The sequence below is a fragment of the Dipodomys spectabilis genome, unplaced genomic scaffold (assembly GCF_019054845.1).
Source record: "Dipodomys spectabilis isolate Male_0828 unplaced genomic scaffold, ASM1905484v1 ptg000095l, whole genome shotgun sequence".
Lineage (NCBI taxonomy): Eukaryota > Metazoa > Chordata > Mammalia > Rodentia > Heteromyidae > Dipodomys > Dipodomys spectabilis.
This window is the reverse complement of record NW_024870772.1, coordinates 32,706,323-32,721,282: the sequence shown is the minus strand read 5'-3', so window position 1 is coordinate 32,721,282 and position 14,960 is coordinate 32,706,323. Positions and strand designations below refer to the sequence as shown.

General features: G+C 46.3%; 1 protein-coding gene across 1 annotated transcript in view; it reads left to right on the top strand.

Moving 5' to 3' along the window:
• The first annotated feature begins 2,053 nt into the window (after nt 1-2,053).
• Nucleotides 2,054-14,960, top strand: part of Slc7a1 (solute carrier family 7 member 1) — a 68,880-nt gene continuing 55,973 nt past the window's right edge. The window contains exon 1 of the mRNA XM_042685732.1: nt 2,054-2,305. The gene's annotated coding sequence lies outside the window, so the exon portion shown is untranslated. The remainder of the gene's footprint in view (nt 2,306-14,960) is intronic.

Sequence of the window (14,960 nt, the reverse complement as noted above, 5' to 3'; positions counted from 1 at the left end):
TAGGAGTTTATTCCAGGTGGCAGAGTTAGAATTCCAACCCACATCTGTCTGATTGATTCTGGGTACTTCTTGTGTCTCATGGTGCCTGATGGTGCTAGACTGGGACTTGTCCTGTTAACTTGAACCTGTGATATGGCTCTCCAGGAGCTAAGTTCTCACATCTTCTTTTCAATGTTCTCTGCTTGCAGCCAAGACAGCCTATCACTCATGATTTCTTTGGACTTTTGTCATGAACCTTAATCTGCCTAAATGTTAGCTTTTAGTAAAATATTCAGCCTTTTTTTAAAAAAAATTCTGTTGTTTGTTTCTTTTCAGTGTCATCTTGAGCCAAATTATTTTGCTCCTTGATTTCTAGTTTTTTTTTTTTTTTCTTTTTTTTCCTGAGAAGTCACTTTCCCTTGGGCTTTATCATTTAGAGTTTCCTATTACCTTTCTGAAGGTCAAGCCTGCAGACTGGGATTATGAGAAACTTAATTCTGTATGGGCTCTGTGTTGCTTAAGTACAGCGATTTACAGTTTTATTTTAATGCTAAGAGTCATTAAAATTCCTACATTTATATTTAAATCATAAAGGGATAGTCTTTGGATCAGAATCATCAAAGGGTGAAACCAACAATTTAAAGATTTTAATTGGTTTTTATTTTATTCTAGATCCAGGTTAATACTTTATTCCATAAAATAGAAAGTCTTCCAATGAGCTAAAACAAGGATTTGTTTTATATAGACAGAAAAGGCAGGAAGTGAAGATGTGCTCAAGTGATAGAGAGCCAAAAAAGCTAAGCAAGAGCACAAACCCCAGAGTTCAATTTTCAGTACTAGTACACACACACACACACACACACACACACACACACACACACACACAGTTTTTTTTTTTTTTGTGGGGGGGTCCTGAACTCTGGGTCTGGGCGCTGTCCCTCAGCTCTTCAGCTCAAGGCTAGCACTCTACCACTTGAGCCACAGCGCCACTTCCAGCTTTTTTCTGCTTATGTGGTGCTGAGGAATTGAACCCAGGGCCTCAGCATGCACTGTACCACTGAGCCACCTTCCCAGCCCCACACAAGAGTTCTTCTGAAGGTGAACTCCATGCAGAAATGTACCTCAGAAATTGCTTATCTAATTCCAAGGAAATATAATGAAAACCGTAGCTGATAACGAACACCCAACATTTGAGACCATGGACACCATTCATGATTCTTCTGTTTTCCTGCTAATGGACAGGGAGGAGGGCAGTATTCATTTGTCACATGCTTACCTATTACATGCCACTGATTACGGAATCTGTGTAGACTGTGGTTCCTGCTCTGTGTGTGTGTTGAGTAAAGAAAGTCAAAGAGTTAGCTCCAGTGTTCATGAACAGTTAGATCCCATGTCTGTCACAGAGTGGCGTGGGCTCTCTCCGACCATGGACAAGGACTAGGTACTAGGGCTTGAACTCATTGCCTGGGCACTGCCCCTGAGCGTTTTCAGCCAATGCAGGCGCTCTACCACTTGAGCCATACCTGAGCTGTCCCCCGGATTGACTGGAGATGCGTCTTCTGGCATTTGTCTGGCTAGGATGGCTTCAAGCCTCCGTCCTCAGACCTGCGCCTCCGGAGCTGGCCGCGAGGCTCTGACGCCAAGCTTTGGACTATTATTACGGGAGAAAAAGATCGGTAAGAATTAAAAATTAAACCCTTACAGCGTATCCCAATCTTCAGTTTGGGAGATGGAAAACGGGTCGCCAGTTCCGTCTTCAGCTCGCTGTGGGTTCGCCGGGTCGGGGTTAGCACCGCCAGGCCCACAGGTCGCTGGGGGTTTAGCCGGAGGGCAGTTGTGGACTCCCGGGGACCCAAGGTGCCGTGGCGCCCCAGGCCGGAAAAAAACGGCCGGCAACAGCGAAAGCGCGGGTGAGGTTTTCAGACAGCGGGGGAATCCCAAGGTTAAGGCGCGCGAAGACGGATGCTCCGCCCGCCGTGGGCGTGGCCGCCGCGCCGTGCTACCATTGGTTCTGAGGATGACGTAGGATCGAGTCGGGGCTTCAGGGCCCGCGGCGGGCGGTGCGAGGGGCGGGGGCCCCGGGCGGCTGATGAAACCCGCGCTTGATCCCGCCTTCCCTGCGCGCTTCATTCACTCCACGCGGGCAGGTGTGAGCCGCACATCCCGAGCAGGCAGCGGGACACGCGGACGGACGGCGCCCTAACCGTACTCCATTGGGCCCCCGCGCGCTTACCCTTCCGGCCGAGCGTCCTCCAGTCCCGTTCGTCCCTCGTTCCACCCGCGGTGTGGTCCGCATCCCATCGCCCGTCAGCGCCCCGCCCGCCCGGTGAGTGCCTGGACCCCGCCAGCGCCTGGACAGCTCCTCGGGCCTGGGTCACCTTGGGAGTGGGGTGTGTGGGGGGGGTCTCCAGCCCCGTGTGGAACCGTGGGACGGCGGGCTCCGGGATGACTCGTGGCGCTCGCGGGGGGCGCTGGCATCTTCCGGGAGGGCGAGGCAGGGCGGGCCCGGGGTGTGCGCGCGGGGCCGGTGCCCATGCGGCTGTCGCCTCCACGGAGTCCATTTTGGTTCCCTGAAGGCGCGGCGTGGTGCATGATGCAACCTCCACCCACCGAGGAGGCGTGGGCCACCTGGCGCCTCGGCGATGCCGGCTCCGCGAGCTCGCCCGCCCGCCCGAGACCCCTGCGCTGTCACGCCCGGAGTGGGCAGGGTGGGCTCCGGGACTCGGGCGGGCCCTCGCCCGCCAGCGGCCGGCTAGACCTGCCCTTACATGGCGCGGGGCCGGAGCGCCCCTCCCCGCCACAAGGTCCGGGGACGTGTCAGCCGCCGCGGCGGGGGGCCCCGCCCGGTTGCCAGGAGGGTGGTCCCGAGGCAGGTGGCCAGCCCGAGAACCGCGCTGCGCATCTCCCCGGTGGTCGAGACGACCACGGCTGTGCTGTCACCCCAGCACGCACCCTCACCTGCCCCACCTCTCCTCCAGATCCCCACCGTGACTGTGGGGGGGGGGGGCCGGGAGGTGGGTCCCCTCAGGGTGGGCCTCCTCGTGTGACCCGGTGTGGCCTGAGAAGACTGGCTTCTTTCAGCTCTCCAGATGGTTTGGAGTGGGAGGAAGTTCTTCCGGCTTGTGAAAGACAACCTATTCTCAGCGTCTTCCTCTCTGCGTAGTAGAAAACTTCCCGGGCACCGGCAGGTCACAGCTGTGTTTGTACACAGAACAGCTCCACACATCGTACTACTGTCGCGTGCTGGGTGCGTGTCTGCCCCCTTTCAGGGCCTGTGGGAACCACCTCAGAGTTGTGACTTATGTGATTAGGATAGCCAGCCATGTGTCTTGAGAAGAGAGAGAGAGAGAGAGACAAAAAAACTCCCAAACAAAACTATACAAAGCACAAGTGCTAGATCTTCTTTCAGGCAGGAGAACCAGGTTGGGATTTCGATCTCAGGAGTATTTCCCTAAAAATGTGCTCTCTCAAAATTTCTCTAGACCTGTATACATTGTCTTCTGATAGATGTCCAAGTAGAAATTTAAGTTGATCAGTTTGGGGGGGCATTTATCTTAACTCCTTAACTCCTCCCCTTCCCCTTTATGTGTGGTTTAGGAAACCATGATACATTTATTCCCTTGATAGTTTTATTTGGTCTCAGTGGAAATTATTATTTTTATATGAACACACCCTTCTGACATTAAAACAAAAGGTCTTATTTAAGTCACACAATCAGAATAGAAAGTCTGGGGTTGGGGAAGCTGGTGTAGGTGGCTCTTGCCTTGTAATCCTAGCTACTCTGGAGGCTGAGATCTGAGGATCACAGTTCAAAGTCAGCCTGGGCTGGCTGGAAGTGGCCCTGTGAGTCACATGATAGAGCCCTAGCCTTGAGCACAAAGAGGTTCAGGGACAGTGTCTAGGCCCAGACAGAGTTCAAGCCCCTGGACCAGCAAAAAGAAAAAAAAAATGTCTAGGGGTGGGGAGGAGAGACTGATTTTCAAAGGATTACCATATTAAGATCAACTTCAGTCTAAAGGAAGAATTTAAAGGGTGTCAAAGGAGTTTGAGTAAGCAAATAAGGTAGAATTCAATAAACGAGATCAGAAATGTACTCAGTTGGCTAGCTATGAATCTTAAAGGCATGTGTCTTATTTTAGGCATGTGATTATTGTTGGTCTTAGGTAAAAGGCATGAGAAAAAGTTGGTTTTTTTTTTTTAAACCTCAGGGAGTTAGATTCTTTTTTTCCTTTTTTTTTTTTTTTTGTGTGATGCTGGGACTAGGGCTTAAATTTTGCTCGAGGGAAATGCTTAATTTCCAACTTTTTGGTGATTAATTGGAGATGAGTCACAGGTATTTTCCTGCCTGAGCTAGCTTCAAGCAGTGATCCTTAGATCTCAGTCTCCTGACTCCAGGCCAGAAGTTAGAATTCTAAGACATAAGTGTTCATTACATTTGATAGAAAGTCTCATTTGATGGAAAATACATGCTTATTGATCATGCAAGTCTACTTTGTTTCTAGTGAGTGTAGTAAAAATAGGTAAGTATGTTAGTGGGCCCAGCTAATGTCCAATGGAATAAATCCTTCTTCATCATTAAGTCTTTGGAAGTAGTTCCAGATTGTGAAACTTCAAGCCCTTGATATGCAGAGAACTTAAACCTAACCCTGAAGGTAAATCGCCTCTGTCATTTTGCCCAGAGGCATCATCTAAGATGCTCATCATCTTCCTGGCTTTTATTTCTTACCCCAAATAGGACCTGCCTTTAAGACCCTAGTGTTTTCTGTATAATTGGTCACTTTAGGCTTGGGTGATTTATTTATTTATTATTTATTTTTTTGTGTGCATGTTTTGGGGCTTGAACTCAGGGCCTGTTGCTCTTGTTTAGCCTCTTTACTCAAGGCTGCTGCTCTACCACTTGAGCCGTGAACCTTGAGCCACAGATCTCAACCTCCTGAGTAGCTATGATTACAGATGTGAACTTCTGGAGCCAGCTTCTGTTTGAGGGGTACAGGATCTATTCCACTGCCTATTGTATCCTAAGCATGTGCTCTATCCTAAACAATACCCTCTAGAGCCTGAATGTATTTTAAAGGTAGACCTAAGTTGGGCGATGGTGGCCCATGCCTGTAACCCTAGCTACTCAGGAGTCTGAGTCTGAGGATTGGGGTTCAAAGCCAGCTCAGTCAGGAAAATCTATGAAATATCACCAATTAACCATCAGAAAACTGGAATTAGCACTGTGGCTCAAAGTAGAGTGCTAGCCTTGAGCAAAAGAGCCTAGGCTCCTAGTTCAACGCCCACAAATGACCCCCCACCCCTTGGCCCCGAAAAAAGTAGCCCTAAAAAGATTGACTAGTGTTCCGTTTGAGGGTTGAGTGAGGACATACACAAATTCCAAACAACCCAGGAAATGGGAAGGCTGAGCAAAGAGTATGTTGGGTGGAAGAAGGACTTGTAAACTCACAAATGAGTGTGTGTGTGTGTGTGTGTGTGTGTGTGTGCGCCAGTACTGGGGCTTGAACTCAAGGTCTGGGCCCTGTCCATTAGCTTTTTGATCATGGCTGGTGGTGTACCTTTTTTTTTTTTTTTTGGGTCCCGTCGTGGGGCCTGAACTCTGGGCCTGGGTGCTGTCCCTCAGCTCTTCAGCTCAAGGCTAGCGCTCTACCACTTGAGCCACAGCACCACTTCCAGCTTTTTTCTTTTTTTGCTTATTTGGTGCTGAGGAATCGAACCCAGGGCCTCAGACATGCAAAGCAAGCGCTCTACCACTGAGCCACCTTCCCAGCCTCTGGTGGTGTACTTTTTGAGCCACACCTCCACTTTTGGTGGTTAATTGGAAATAAGGATCTTACAGACTTTCCTTCCTGGCTAGCTTTGAGTGTTGATCTTCAGGTCTTTCCCTTTTGAGTAGCTAGGACTGTAAGTATGAGCCACCCATTACTGGCTTTAGATTTTTCTTGACCTCATTCTTTGAGGGAGCATTGAGGGGGTGACAGTTTTATTTTCTTACCTTTTGATATTCCTTCTTCAGTGCTGAGTTCAGGATGTTTCATCAGATCAAGTACTTTAGGAACAAGCAGTTGTTGGCCTGTGTGGTAATCTAAGGTCTCAATGAGGCAAAGGAGACCTTAGTAGTGATGGTCTCAAGAGTGTTTGTGACTCATGCCTATAATCCTAGCTAGGCTGAGATCTGAGGATCAGGGTTCAAAGCCAGCTCTCACAGGAAAGTCCATGAGACTTTTATCTACAATTAAGCACCAACCCACTCCTCCCCCCAAATAACCCAGAAGTGGAACTGTGGCTCAAGCACTAGCCTTGAGCATAAAAACTCAGGGACAGTGTCTGGGCTCTTGACTTCAAGCTCCAGGACTGACACCCCCCCAAAAAATGTCTTTATGTCTCCCCTTTCTCCCCCTAAACAGGGATCTCATCAAGTTGCCTGCTCTTTCTAACTCAGTCTTCTGAGCAGCTGGGATTACAGGAGTTTGCTGATTTGCCTGGCTTTCTAATTGTTTTTTAGTGCACCTTTTAGTATGGAGGGGATTTAAATGACATAATCTATGTTATGCATTTTTACAGCATCTGGCACATGCTAAGTGCATAATCTAAATGTTAATCATTCTGGAAAGAAAGCTGAGTTCTTTTAGGTATACGAGAGTTAATCTTTGTAATACCTTTGCTCTTTCATTTTCCCTTAGTATTGAAATGTAGTTATTTTTCCTCGGGATTGTGTGCAAATTAGTGGGTACCGGGGACATCTGGGACCCAGAGGCATCTGTCACCAAGTTCCCCAGCCCATCTGGTTGTGGGTTTGAGGGAGAAAGGACAGCTTCTTGAGCTTTTGCTTCTGACTAGTTGTCCTTCGAAGCCAGTACTCTTTGAGACCAGGGACCAGTGGTGTGGGGGTGCAGGTGCTCTCAGGTCTCAGGGCCCACAGCCTTGGCCTTGGCCACTTGGAGCACTTCTGGAAACTCCCTTCTTCATGTTTCCTGTGTGTGTATTTGTGTGTACTTGGGTGCACATGTGAAGTGGCTGCCCTGATTCCTCTAATTTTGCCCAAATTGCCCTTAAGTCTTGAGTTGGGGAAAAACCAAATGATGCTTAAGTCTGTGTCTTTTCTCTTCCTTGTTTCCTCCCTTCACTGAGGTGTAATATCCCTACCTGGGGTATGGGTGGTGGTCATGTTCCTCCAAGAGGAGGGCAACAATGAGACGGAAGACAGCTGAACATCTGTTTTCCTCAGTTATGACTGTTAGCATTCTGTCAATAGTTAAGATTGGTTTTGGAAATGTCTCCTCAGTATCATCTCATTTGTGTACCAAATGCCATCAGAGTCTTACCTTAGATAAGAAGGGAAGAGGCCTAGGGCTAGGTGAGATCAATACAAATGTTTTTGTAGTGCTTACTGTATACTTGATAAGTTTTCTGGAATCTTTACTACCATTCAGGAGGCTGCCTTCTGTGTGACTGATGGGGAGATGGAACCAGGTTGCATACAGGGAGATAATCAGTAGAAGAAGGAAGATCTGAACCTGAGTGACTTGGCTGTAATCTCCATGTTTGTCTGGCATGCATAGGCTATGGCCTGTCTTGTGAAGGGGTCTGGGTCCTAGGTGCATACAATGGCAGAAGAACTCTGGCTGTTGGTGGTGCTCCTTTGTGAAAATTGAGTGGTATTTGAAAGGCAATTTCAGCTCTGGGCACTCCTTTCTCCTTTCCCTATGTCTCTATGTCTCTGAATGCAGATTCTTCAGCACAGCTGGAACCTAGGGTTCCTGGGGCAGCTAGGGTGGGGCTGGGGGCCAGATCCAGGAGCCAGCATATGTGGCAGTGGCCAGGATGCATTCTTTCTCAGTAATTTGGCATGGTTTCCAAGTCACCTGTGTCTGGCTGGATTTTGCATTTCCTGCCTCAGACCCCAGGGTGCCTGTGCCTGTGCCTGTGTGATTTATCCCACCTAGTCATCCCCAAGCTCCACTGTTGTGTCCTAGCAGGGAGAGCACTGTGCAGGGGGTTCTGTGGGAACCGAGACTATTTATATGCTTCCTCCTTCATGAGGCCAATGACAGCTATAGTCTTCTACCACTCCATCTTTCCTCTGCTGCTTGGTACTCTGTGGTAATATAGGAAGTATCTTCTTCCTTAGAAGACTTGGGGTGTGTTGTGTGTGTGTGTGTGTGCGCGCGCGCGTGTGCGCGTTTGCACAATAGTACATTTGTACAATAGTGGGGCTTCAATTTAGGGCTTGAATGCTATTCCTTAGCTTTTTGATTCAGGGCTGGCACTCTACTACTTGAACAACAGCTCTGCTTCTAGCTTTTTGCTGGTTAATTGAAGATAAGAGTCTCATGGATTTTCCTGCCCAGGCTGGCTTTGAACCAGGATCCTCAAATCTCAGCCTCATGAATAGCTAGGATTACAGGCATGAGCCACCTATCTCTCTCTCTCTCTCTCTCTCTCTCTCTCTCTCTCTCTCTCTCTCTCGCTCTCGCTCTCGCTCTCTCTTCTTTTATTTTTGATGAACCCAGGGCCTCATACATGCTAGGCTGGCACTTGACTCAATCTGACAGTATGATACCAAAATTAGGAAACTTAACATTGGTATGGCCTTGTTACCTAATCTACAATTCCATGTGCAACTTTGAATTGTTCACACAATGTCCTTTACAGATATACCTATTTTTTGTGGGGTGGGGGGCAGTTGGGGGACTCTCTAGATTGACTTTCTACCTCTTAAGCCTCTTTAGGAAAAAGTTCCTAAAAGTAACAATGCTGAATAAAAATGTTGGAAACTATCATAAAATGAAAGAAGCAGAAATGTTTTAAAAGGCATGGCTCTTGCCTGGTAAGGGCTTATTAGAAAATGGTTGGGTCTGGTGTCAGTGGCTGAAGACTGTAATTCTAGCTACTCTGAAGACTGAGAGTTGAAGGTCTGAAATCCTAGCTACCTACTCAGGCTGATTTCTGAGAATCTGAAGTCTGAAGTCAGCAAGGGCAGACAAATCTGAGATTCTTACTTCCAAGGAAGTAGCAAAAAAGCCAGAAGGGCAGATATGGCTCAAGTGATGGAATACCAACCTGGAGCAGAGAAGCTAAACATGAGCAAGAGGCCCCGAGTTCAAGTCCCACTAGACTTCTTCAGCTAGCTACCTGGATCCCCACCTGGCAAAGTGCCCCCTCTACAATCTGGTTGTGTTTCATGCCCCTGCCCACTACTTGGGTGGCTGCCCACCTGTGTGGGTGACTTAACAAGTCTTGATGGGGCTTCTGTGGTGGGGAAGGGTGGAGTTCATTATTACATAGCCAGAACTTGTTTGAGACTTGCAGTGTTGCAGGTCTGCTCTTGTCTGCTCTCTACCCTTTGCTTCCTAGACCTGGCAGGGGTTAAGGGCATGCTTGGGGCCTGAGGGCCACTTTGCAGGTTATGTCTTGACTACTTCATATGATTGTTTGATTTGGTTCTGGATGAACTGCTTGGCCCTTCCTGGGGGTCAGTGTAGAACTAGAAAGCAAAATTCGAAACTGAACTTGTTAAAGACGGCTTCCTCCTCTCCTCTCCTCTCCTCTCCTCTCCTCTCCTCTCCTCTCCTCTCCTCTCCTCTCCTCTCCTCTCCTCTCCTCTCCTCTCCTCTCCTCCCCTCTCCTCCCCTCCCTTCCCCTCCCCTCCCCTTCCCTCCCTCTCTCTTTCTCTGTCTCTAGCTCTGTCTCTGTCTTTCTCTGTGTCTGTCTGTCTATCTGTCTCTCTCTCCTTGCGCTGGTACTGTGGCTTGAACTCAGGTGTACTGTCCCTGAGCTTTTCAGTCAAGGCTGGCAAGTCAAGCCACAGCTCTCAAAGACTTTCCTGCCAGGGCTGCTGGTTTTAAACCTTGATCTGGTCTCAGTCTCCTAAGTAGCTAGGATTACAGGTGTGAGCCACAGGCTCCCAGTTAGTTTTAAGACTGCTATTCTTGATCTCAAAACTGAGTTTCATTCAGTATGGTGTATGGAGAAGTTTGCTTCTCTCTTCTGGCTACTTTGGCCATCCCCTTTGGTATCGCTAGCCATCACTGAGGGTGGTTCTCCTTTTTCCTTGTCTGGAGTGACTGGGTATGGCTAAGTGAGTCTGGGTCCTTGGGTCCTGATGTTGTTCTCAGCTGAATCAATGAATACTTCACTGTCCAATTGACACTTCACTGTACCTCAGTTTCTTTTTGGTATATTTGCCTTATGTGCTAAAGGAGCCCTGAAGGTCATGATCAAAAAGTTTCAAGTATTTTTCCATGTGTTTGTTTGTTCTTCTCCTGCAGCAGACCCTCTCCTTGAAGGAGCTAGCCTTGACAGTGAGTCTGGTGGGCAGCTGCCCAGAGTCAGAGCACCCTGCTGCGACCACGAACTCCTAACCTGCCTGGGCCAGCACGAGGGCTTCTCTTCAAAGAAGCCCTTTGAAGTGCAAACATTTCCTTTCCTGAAAAGAAGGGAAATTCAAATGAAAACGTATTGTTCTGTGTAGACAATGTTCTTTTTGATCAAAGAGGGAGTGGGGCTTATAAAAGTAGATTCACAAATTAGACTTTGATGTGGCCAAGTGGGTGTTAGGGTGCCCATCTTCCAGACTGGACTCTGAAATTGGTAAGATTGTATTTTCCTACAAGTCATAAATCTAGGTCTGACATGTTATATTGAACTATGTCTTTGGTATAATAATAATAATAATAATGATATTATTATTATAATTAGATTGCTTGTAAGCTTTTGGAAATACCTGTTCGTCAATTGTGGGGGGAAAAAGAGAGAGGCTTTTGTTTTGTTGATTGCTAGGTTTGTGGTACCTAAAGTAGTACTCAACTATTTATTGAATGGATATTTGTATAATTGGCAACATAGTATATTTTATTTTTTGTTTTTGTTCTAGTCCTGGGGCTTGAGCTTAGGACCTGCTTGCTGTCTCTGAGCTTTTTTGTTAACAGCTAGCACTATACCTCTTGAGCCACAGATCCACTTCTGGCTTTTTGGTGACTAATTGGAAATAAGAATCTTAGAGACTTTCCTGCCTGCATTGGCTTTGAACCATTATCCTTAGATCTCAGCCTCCTGAATAACTAGGATTACAGGCATGAGCCACTGGTGCCTAGCTACATAGTGTATTTTAAAGGAAGAATGGCTTTGAGGTAAAATGTAATGTTTTAGCAGGTGGCTAGGCCAGTACATTATTTTAAATTGCCTTCCTTTCTAAGTTGAGGTTCATTTTGTGCTTTGGTGAGCTGATTATTGAAGTCAGAGTATCAGGATAACCTTTTTTTTTTGTTAGGATGGCTATCCCTGATAGATGAGGGTAAAAAGCCTCCTTTCAAGTTACACTGTAGCTAACCAGCCTGTCCTGTCTTGAGGAGAATTTTTGCCTTGCTTGGCTAGCTTCAGTTTGGTTAGTATCAGTTCTACCAAGACACACTGACAGTCTTTCATCCTGATTTCTGAATTTATGAAGTTTTCTGAAGACATAGCTTATCATTCCTACCTGCAGTGCAGTGTAGTTAGCTTTGAAAATATTCCTTGTTCAGTGAAGTGACCAGTGACCATCCTTGTCTCTGGTAAGATCATTGGTTGTCTCCACAGAGGAGGGCTTGGGAGGCCAGCATTCCAACTGAGAATGGCACAAGGTTATAGAAGCCTTTCATCTTAGTCTGGACCATGTGTCATAGGGCTGCTGGTACCCACGTGCTAGTTGCCATGTGCTTTCCAAGTGTCTTTATTATTGAAAATACTGGTTGGATGACATTTCTTTTTCAGCTTATTTTTTCCCTAACGACCCATCTTTGACCACATGTACAAGAAGAATTAAATTTACATTGTGATCAAGTACATACATGGGGATACCTTGATAAATAGACTGAAAGTGAAAGTTTTGGTGAAACTACTCCTCTCTCTCTACCTGGTATACTCTGATAGATACATATCTTTGAGGTTCTACGGCTAGAACCCAGGGTCTCGCACATGCTTGGCAAGCAGCATTCTGCCACTCAACTATACTGGTAGAATTCTATTGCAGAGAACTCTGATAATTTTTATTCTTTTCTTTCTATTCCATTAGGAAAAAAAAAAAAAAAGATCCTAGAGGGCACCACCAGTGGCTCCGGGGATAAGAGTCTCATTGACTTTTTTTGTCTAAGCTGGTGAGTAGCTAGGATTATAGGTATAAGCCACTAGAGCCTGGCCAAATTTTTCTTGTTTTGATTTAACAAATAAATACCTGGTAAATAAGAAATCTGTGCATATAATTCATAAAACAATTGTAAATCAAGGGGCTTGATTCTACTGAACAAGGGCATAGTGACAAAACAAAACTCACACAACATAAATTGCTTAGTTTATTGAAATAGTGCAAATATGTGTCCTTGTTCCATGCACCTTTCTTTTATTTGCTGTGCTCCATAAAAATAAATTTCCTGAAAAAATGGAATACTTAATTTACAGTCTTCTTAAAAGTGCATGTATAACCACTCCTATTAATAAGAACCCTTATGAACTTGATTATATGCTGATATAAATATCATTTGGAACAAGTAAAAAAAACACTTTTCCTGCAAGCCTATAAACTCAAATTTATAGTTTAGTTCTTTGGAAAAAACTGGTTAGATGACATTTTTTTTTTTGTTTTTTGGACAGTCAGGGCGTGGGTGCTGTCCCTGAGCTTTTTTGTTCAAGGCTAGCACTTTGCCACTTTGAGCCACTGCTATGCTTCTGGTTTGGGCTAGCTTTGAACCTTGATCCTCAGATCTCAGTCTCCTGAGTAGCTAGGATTTTAGATGTGAACCAATAGGGCACAGAGTATAGTATTTCTTCTTCACCTTTTTTTCTCCTTAGTGATCACTCTTGGGAAATATTAAATAAGAGCCTTCATTAATTCTTTAACTGTATTGGACTGGGAAGAATGCCTATCCTACTGGTCTCTGAGTTTGAGTTTAGAAATATTAGAACTAATTTCCATCAAGATAAAGCATAATTACTAAAGCCTCATTGAGTCTGGTCTGGTAAGTGAGAATGTTGCCATCTTATATTTTGAGGATGATTCTGAGTAGGGGCAGTGTTGAATCATAAAAGCATTCTGCAAATTTGCTTGTCCTCGCTGCTCCCTGCTCTCTAAGGGAGATTATACTGAGCCGCCCCGCTTAGCCTTGGAGTAGGGAGAATTGGGGCTTTTTTGAGGGGGTGGCTATGACACCCTGGGGGGTTTCTTTTCCAGCAAGGTGAACCACTTTGTCCTTAGAAGTACTGAGAGCAGAGGTCCTAAGGGAGAGAGGATGGGCCCCTCAACACTGAGGCTTTGTGTGAACTAGCATTCCTGCTGCAAATGAGAATGGGTCATGTCAGTCAGGTTTGGATGGCTCACGCCTGTGATCCTAGCTACTTTGGAAACTGAGCTCTGAGGATCATGGCTCAAAGCCAGTGCAGGCAGAAAAGTCCATGACACCCACCCTTAGTAGTTCTTTAGGAAACACTGTAGTAATGTGTATTGGGTGGGATTTTGTGATAGGCTTCTTCATTCATTCTCTTACTCAGTGACTATCTAAAAAGCACACATATTAGGTGAATGAGAGGTTGGATAGATATGCAAAGAAGAAAGGAAAACATCACAGTAGTATTGCACAGTATCTTAAAAGTCCAACTTGGGATGTCTTCAAGCTATCTAGGCTAGTACATGCCAACAAATTCTCCTCTGGGGATCTTGCTGACAGATTGCTAACCAGCTCTAGATCATCTGGGAGAATTAAGTCCTTAGAAAAAAATGCTGAAACCCAGAATGATCCTGGAATACCTGGGTTTAAAGACCTCAGAGCTCCTCTGACTTACCTAGAGCAATGTTCGGTATAGAGCAGATGATCCAAAAGTATCTTTTCAGCTGACCTGAGAGAATTACTGCCCTCTGTCCAGGAAGTGTGTGATGGTCTGATCCTAGTGTTGTGTATTCCCTGCTGAGCAGCCTGATTATCTGTTTACATCTGACTGCCCATAGGAAGTGGTGAATTGGGCTGCTGAGGCAGGGCTTCTAACAGTGCTGAGAAGTGATAGCAGAGAGACAGGCAGAATGGAAGGAGACAGAAAGACACAGGAAGACACTGAAAGAACTTAAGAACTACCAGGGTTGGGGGTGACTGAACTAAGGGATGCGATGCCATCACAGCAAGTCTGTTTAACATGACTAGCTGCAACTCAGTGCCTCAGTTTCCCCATTAGAAAATGGAGAAAGTTTGTAATCATTTTGTGGGCTGTGTTGAGAGGTAAAGCTTTGGAACTGTTACCACAGGTGTGTGTGTGTGTGTGTGTGTGTGTGTGTGTGTGTGTGTGTGTGTGTGTGTATACGTACGTACAGGGTTAAGTTTCAGCCTTCAGAGAGGTTTCTTCCAGATAGGAAAAAAAATCCCATTCCTGAGGTTGTACATAAATGTGTCCTTGCTTTACTGGTGAAAGAGGAGGTGTCAATTAACATGTAAAGTGATGTTTCCAAAAGGCTGAGGGCTGGTGAAGTGGGCCAAGGAGAGGTTGCTACTTGTTCCTTCTTAGTCAGGAAATTCTTCAGGGATGAGGCGGATGTTCAGGGGCTTTCTAATTGAGGGCAGATGAGGGGTGGATAAGCCTAGTGTGGAGAGGGGCCTCAGGCAGGCTTGGTGGGTGCTACCAGATCTGGTATGGGTTGCCAGGTTCAGGGTCCACTGCTCAGAAGACTTGAAGCCAGGGTAATACTGGGAAGAGCTGGCACATGTTTTGGGTGTGTGCTTGGGTGACTATGACTTATCTATTTTTAAGGTCTCAGGGAGGGATGGCTAAGTAAAGGTTTAGAGGTTCATTGGCATGGTTCCCAACCACCACTAGCTCCCCAGAAGTTCTGGATTCTGCAGGAGGAGGGTTTTGACTTGGAAGCCTCAGACTAAACCTTGATTGTGCTTGCCTACCATTGAGTTCAAAGCCTGCCTATCATTGAGTTGGCTGGGATCTGGAAAGAAGAAAGGAGTTGAATAATCATT